The 7,762-nt window shown below is 37.9% G+C and overlaps 1 non-coding gene across 1 annotated transcript; it reads right to left on the bottom strand.

The window, feature by feature from the left end:
- Window positions 1-5,117: 5,117 nt before the first annotated feature.
- LOC116143930 lies at window positions 5,118-5,224 on the bottom strand. Its single transcript, XR_004130191.1, has one exon. It is a non-coding gene; the product is annotated as a small nucleolar RNA R71 (small nucleolar RNA).
- Window positions 5,225-7,762: the final 2,538 nt, after the last annotated feature.

The following is a 7,762-nucleotide window of genomic DNA, read 5'->3' as shown; positions in this document are numbered from 1 at the left end:
ATAACTGTTATCACATACCTTCTGTTTCTAGAAATATTATTTCAGTATCCGCTTTGGATAATATAGGTTATCATTTTAAGATATCTAATGGACTGTTATCCTTTAGTTATAATGGTATTCCATTTGGAATTGCTAGGTTATCTAATGGATTATATGTTCTTGATTTAAACAATAAAGATATTCTCAATGTTGAAACCAAGAAAGCTAAACATAGCGATCAAAACCAGACAAACCTCTGGCACTGTAGATTAGGTCATGTTAATAAGACTCGCATTGGAAAACTTCAAAGGGATGGAGTTTTGGACCCTTTTGACTTTCATTCATTTGAGGTATGCAAGTTATGCCTATTAGGCAAGATGACCATCCTTTCACAAGACAAGGTGAAAGGGCTACTGAACTGTTAGGCATCATCCATAGTGATGTATGTGGTCCACTAACAGTTGAAGCCAGAGGTGGATATTCATACTTCATCATATTTATTGATGATTTCAGTAGATACGGTTATGTCTACCGTATGAGACATAAATCTGAAGCCTTTGATAAGTTCAAAGAATTCAGGAATGAAGTACAGAATATGTTGGGCAAAAGTATTAAAGCTCTTTGGTCGGATCGAGGAGGTGAATACATAAGCTCAGGGTTTTCTGAATACCTGAAGGAATGTGGGATAGCATCAGAACTCACCCCTCCATATACACCCCAACACAATAGAGTTTCTGAAGGTAGGAATAAGACCTTACTTGACATGGTTAGGCCCATGATGAGTTTTAGTGATTTACCTGCATCATTCTGGGGCTATGCCTTAGAGACTGTGACTCACATTTTGAACCGTGTGCCGTCAAAGTCTGTAGATAAGACTCCATATCAACTATAGAGTGGGTTAAAGCCCAACTTGTCTTATCTAAGGATTTGGGGTTGCGAAGCTTATGTTAAGAAATTAACTTCGAACAAGTTGGGCCAAAAATCCTGTAAATGTATATTTGTGGGGTATCCAAAGGAGACCAAAGGATACTATTTCTACCACCCAGAAGAGCACAAAATTTTTGTTGCTCGTTCTGGTGTCTTCCTAGAGAAGGATTTTTTTCTAAGAAGTACTAGTGGGAGAAAAGTAGAACTCAATGAAGTTCTAGAACCAAAAATTATGCTAGACGAAGGACGAGATGATTTTCCACAAGAAGTGGTTGAACATCATGAGGAGGTTACCCCACAAACTGTGGATCAAAGTGAACCACCTTAGATAGCACAAGAGCTACATAGATCTGGGAGAGTATGCCATGAGCCCAAGAGATACAGTTATCTCATGACTCAACATGGTGACATATTAGTTTACCAAGATGATGAACCCAGAACCTACGAAGATGCTATATCGGATCCAGATTCCGTTAAATGGCTTGAAGCCATGAAATCTAAGATGGACTCCATGTACCAGAACCAAGTATGGTCTCTGGTGGAACCATCTAAAGAGGTAAAACCCATAGGGTGTAAATAGGTGTTCAAGAAGAAGACTGACATGGATGGCCAGGTGCATACTTATAAGGCACGACTGGTAGCCAAAGGTTTCAAACAAATTCATGGTATTGACTATGAATAAACCTTTTCACCAGTTGCCATTATTAAATCCATCCGGATTATGCTTGCGATTGCTGCATATCATGACTATGAGATTTGGCAAATGGATGTCAAAACAGCTTTCCTGAACGGAAACCTTGAAGAGGATGTGTATATGACACAACCCGATGGTTTCGTTCTTGATGGGCAAGCTGATAGGGTATGGAAGTTGTAGAGATCCATTTATGGACTCAAGCAAGCTTTAAGAAGCTGGAACATTCGTTTTGATGAAGCCGAAAAAGAATTCAGTTTTATCAAGAACGAAGATGAGCCCTGTGTTTAGAAGAAAGTGAGTGGAAACACAGTGGCATTCCTAGTGTTGTATGTCGATGACATACTTTTGATCGGGAATGATATATCGAACTTCCAGTCGGTAAAGACTTGGTTATCCAAGTGCTTCTCCATGAAAGACTTAGGGGAAGCAGCCTACATCCTTGGAATAAAGATATATCGTGATAGATCGCGTAGGTTGCTTGGCCTAAGTCAGAGTTCATATATTGACAAAGTACTGAAAAGATTCAATATGGAAGAATCCAAGAAGGGATTTCTTCAAATGTCACATGGTGTTTATCTCTCTAAGGAAATGTGTCCTAGAACACAAGATGAGAGAGATAGGATGAAGAGGATCCCATATGCATCAGCAATTGGATCCATCATGTATGCCATGCTATGTACTTGGATTGATGTCTCATGTGCTTTGAGTCCTTCTAGTAGATATCAATCAAATCCAAGTGAGCATCACTGGATGGCTGTCAAGAACATTCTCAAGTACCTGAAGAGGACTAAGGATATGTTCTTGGTTTATAGAGGGGAAGATGAGCTCACTATGAGAGGATATAGTGATGCTAGTTTCCAAACGGACAAAGATGATTATCGATCGTACTCAGGGTTTCTATTTTGTCTCAATAAGGGTGCAGTGAGCTAGAAGAGCTCCAAGCAAAGCACTGTAGCAGACTCTACAGTGGAGGTTGAGTATATTGCATTAGTAGATGTGACCAAGGTGGCAGTCTGGATTAGGAAGTTCGTCACTGAACTTGGTGTGGTTCCCACAATTTTTGATCCAATAGACATCTATTGTGACAACAATGGAGCAATTGCTCAAGCCAGGGAACCACAGTCTCATTAGAAGTCCAAACACATGCTCAGACGATTCCATCTCATCAAACTCATTAGAGAAATAGCTGAGAGGAAAGATGTGCATATCAATAAAGTGCATATTGACGACAATAGAAGCATGAAAGACACTTGAGATCATTTGGTATTAAATACATGAATGATTGGCTATAGTGCAAGTTAGAGACTGTTAGAGTAAATGCCCTAGAGCCAACAATTATTGTAGAATTGACTCTTTGTAATAATGTTCATTGATCAATACAAGGCATTTTATTCTATATCATGTAAATCATCATTGTATGTATTGATATATCTCCTTAGAATGGTAAAACTGTGACAAGGGTATCAAGTGTTTCAAATCTTGACAGTGAAAACCCTATGCGCACATATGGTGGCCATTCTAGAAGCGTCCGTAGCCCTAGTATTATTCTGAAGTAAGGGCACAGATAATACGGTAAGGCTATCATAGTGTTGAACGACCCTGTCGAAAGGCAGTGACTGGTCTCACTTGTCAAGGTTGTTTGGTGACAACCTGGTGTTAGAGTAAATGCCCTAGAGCCAATAATTATTGTAGAATTGACCCTTTGTAATAATGGTCATTGATCAATAAAAGGCATTTTATTCTATATCGTGTAAATCATCATTGTATGTATTGATATATATCCTTAGAATGGTAGAACCGTGACGAGGGTATCAAGTGTTTTAAATTTTGACAGTGAGAACCCTATGAGCACATATGGTGGCCATTCTAGAAACGTCCGTAGCCCTAGTATTGTTCTAAAATTAGGGCACAGACAATACAGTAAGGCTATCATAGTGTTGAACGACTTTGTCGAAAGGCACTGATTGATCTCACTTGTCAAGGTTGTTTGGTGACAACCTGGTGCAACACATGGGTGCTTGTTGTTGATAATCCATGGATTATACTGTTTTTATTAGACTTTTTAGTCGGATTTCAGATACTTCTTAGTTCATTTTGACCTAAATTGCTACTTAATTCATTATATTTTGTGTTTCAGGCTAAAATGGACATTTTATGCAAATAAGGAGCGAATTGGAGTTTTTGGACTCAGAAGTGAGCGGATCTCAGAAGTTGGGAAAGTTCTGAAGTAGAGTGGATGCACTATAAAGCTTGTTTCCATGAGGAGAGTGACGAAGATCGAAGATTCAAGCAAAGAAGCAAGCGAAGGGTAATTCTATAAATTCAAAATTCCACATGAAGGTTCGCCACAGCGAAGAGAGTTGCTCACAAGGGATTAATTCACTTCTTCGCCGCAGCGAAGTCTGCGAATTCCAAAAACGCACAGTTTCATTTAGGCATTTACCTAGGTTTTTGGGCTAAGTATAAAAGAAAAACTTAGTCATTTTAGCAAGGGGGAGTTCATTTTTCAGTAGAGAGCAGTTTTTTACATTTTCTTAGATTTGTTTTGGGTGAACTTTGATTGCAAATGGTGAAGATTCGAGATTAAACCAATGAATTCGTCATTGGGGGAGATTTCTTGTCTTTTCTCGTATTTTTATTATGTTGAACTTTGGATTTTTCATTTCTTTTATATGTATTGTTGATTTAGCCATGAACTAACCTATTTTGGGTTAGGGTTTTGATGTAGTTCAGATTCTAATGGGTTAAAGAATTGATGATTATTATTTTCATATGATTTTGCTTTGCTTGTGTGATTATTCTGTGTTTCTTGTTTTTATGTGATGAACATGATGAGATTGAGAAATAATTCTTGTTAAGCTTCTTGGGTAATCACCATTGTAGTATTAAATGCTAGAGATAGATTTAAGAATCAATGAAATCAATTTAGGATTCTTTGTGCTTAATGAGCTTTGAACTATTAGTCTTCATTTTGTTGGGTGTGGAAGTTTAATAGGGAAGAGTAAGGAAATATAGCCTGAGAAGGTATATTTTACACTTTAGAGAGTTCGATTTACAATCAATGCATGTGAATATGGAATTAGTATAATCCTTAGGTTTAACCCACAGAGCCCGAATGAAATCAAAACCCTACCCGCTTGTTTGAATTGATTTTATCCGCATTTTAAATCTTGCTTTCATGATTTAGTTTTGAATATTTAGAAATTTTGCTTTATTTTTAAGTTTAATTTGTCTCCCTTCAATCCAAACAATTCGATTGCTCCAACTTGAAAACAATAGAAAAACTTAGTGCTTAGCATCCAATCCTCGTGGGAACGATACTCACTCATCACTTTATTACTTGTGCGACTAGTACACTTGCTACATTTGCATGTATATGAAATCACGCATCAAGTTTTTGGCCCCGTTGCCGGGGATATTTGATTTTTAATATTGATAGTATCTAGTGTCGTGCTAAATTGAAGCTTTTATTTCATTTTTTTTTTTTTTAGTTAATCGTAAATATTGTATAGTCTTAAGTATGAGAAATGACATTACCTCTTTCGTGCAAGGCAATGATGAATCACTATATGAAGCTTGGGAGAGGTACACGGAGTTGTTAAGGAAATGTCCACATAATGGTCTACCGTTTTGGAGACAAATCCAAACATTTTACAATGGGTTGCTACCAAATATTCAAACGATGGTAGATGTGGTAGCAGGCGGAGCCTTAAATAACAAGACCCCAGAAGAGGCTTATGAATTGCTTGAGGTAATGGCCAACAATAACTACCAAAGGCCTAATAAGAGAGCAATGCCGAAGAGAACAATGGGTCTACATGAAGTCGATGCGTTCGACACATTATCTGCACAAATTGCATCACGTCAAAGCCAATTGGGAGGTATGAATGTAAATTCTATTCACTCACCTTTTATAACTTGTGAATTTTGTGCAGGAAACCATGGGAGTGTGGAATGCCAAGATGGACACCAGTTACTCTTCTCAACAACTGAGCAAGTGAATTACATGGTTTGTTCACAAAGGCTGCAAAATGACCCATTCTCCAATGCTTACAATCTTGGTTGGGGGAATCACCCAAATTTGTCCTGGAGCAATCAAAGCAGTCAATCAAATCAAAGGACAATGCCAAACCATCAACCAGTGGTGAATCATCAACCATGTGAGCAAAAAATGTCGAAATTGGAGGATATGTTCGAGAAATTCATGCAAGAAACCACAAGTTTTTGTGCGAGTAGGTGCCCTGGAGCCAATATTATTGTGGAATTGACTCTTTGTAATAATGTTCATTAATCAATAAAAGGCATTTTATTCTATATCGCATAAATCATTATTATTGCAATATGTATTGATATATGTCCTTAGAATGGTAGAACCGTGACGAGGGTATCAAGTGTTTCAAATCTTGATAGTAGGAACCCTATGCGCACATATGGTGGCCATTCTAGAAACGTCCGTAGCCCCTATTATTCTGAAGTTAAGGGCACATATAATACGGTAAGGTTATCATAATGTTGAACACCCTGTCGAAAGGCAGTGATTGATCTCACTTTTCAAGGTTGTTTGGTGACAACCTGGTGCAACATGGGTGCTTGCTGTAGGATTACACGGCAGCAAGTTCACTGGACTGACCCACTAGAGGATTCCATATGGATGGTAACCCCAGTGTCTATGGAACAAATCCTCTAACGAATGGTGGTGCATGTGATCCTTAACTTGAGATCATCAGACGCCTTGTGCACCAATTGGTGTAGTTTGACACTAGCCTAACGCAGTTCTTTTCAGAGCTGTCAATACAGTGGTGATTGGCTGCATCAAGGAGTATCAAGACTATTGGATTGACAGAGATTCATCACTCCCGGTACGGGAGAAGTTATCTCACGGCGTAATTCAGTATTGGCAATGACGTTAAAACTGTGGCCACAGTGGGATTGAGTTGTTGCTCTACAGTTTATAATACGGTGTCATTGGTCCAGAAACTGAATCATAATATCGATGTAACCGAAGGTTAACACTATTTCTATGCCTTCGTCTCATCGAGATAATGTATATGAAGGATCGAATTGCATGGTAACCATATCGTTGACACGTAGCTACTTTGCTGATCTGAATCTATCGGTGGCCATGATGCCTTGCTAGGAGCCAATCTGTCGGTGTTTAGTGAGACGATTAATTGGTGTTAACGCGATACTATACTGCCGTATGATGAGGAGCCTATGGGTCACACACATAGAAATAATTTAAGATCCAAGAAGAAAGAATGGCGTTTTCGTCTTTTAAGGCAAAAGGGTTTTTTGGTAATTTCACAGTGCAATTAATTTTGCTGAGTCGTAGCCTTTATTTAATTTATTAGAAAAATTAAATAAGTGAAATTACGTTTAAATGTATGTTCTACATATTTAAATATATATCATTATTGTTAAATGTTAATATATATTTAAATATATATTAATTGATTTTAATTGAGATAACGATGGAAAATAAAATAAAAATATCAAATTGGGAGTGTTTGGCACAGGGGCATTTGGGTTGGAGCCCTAGCCTATTCCATGTGGGATTAGGGCAACTTGATTAAATATAAAAAAGTGTGTGTTAATTGTTTTTAATGATTGATTTCTTTTGAAATAAAAACACACACAGCAGCCCCTCTCAACACTCCCAGGCAGAAACACTTAAGCTCGAAAATCAATTCAATTGATTTCCTTTCTTCTTAATCTTGAAGCCAATGAGGATCTAGCAAATCCCTCTTTGTTCTTTTGAGATTGTCTTCGTGTGCTACGTGGGTTTGATTCTACACTTGGATCGGTAGCAAAACATTCGTTGACAAATTTGGAGGACCTCCAACGTGCGTTTGTTTTCTTTAAACTCAGATTTATTTTTCTGCAGATTTTTTTTATAGAATTGTAAAATTATACCCTTATCTTGGCTCATGTAAACGATCTCTACATTATATTTGTTTTGTTTCCGCTGTGTATATGGGACCGTTTACTAACAGTTTTATGAATGAACATGCTCACACTCAGAATCAAGGAATGTCCATTCGAAATTTGGGGTTCAAGTGGGGCAATTGGTTAACATTGACAGAGGATCTCAAGGTTCTTTGCCAAGCCACAACGGTATCATGTCATAACATTGAGAGAGGTATAGTGTTGGAGCAACCTCAC

This window comes from Pistacia vera, unplaced genomic scaffold (genome assembly GCF_008641045.1).
Source record: "Pistacia vera cultivar Batoury unplaced genomic scaffold, PisVer_v2 Contig434, whole genome shotgun sequence".
Classification (NCBI taxonomy): Eukaryota; Viridiplantae; Streptophyta; class Magnoliopsida; order Sapindales; family Anacardiaceae; genus Pistacia; species Pistacia vera.
The sequence above is the reverse complement of the archived record's forward strand: the minus strand, read 5'-3'. Positions and strand labels throughout refer to the sequence as shown.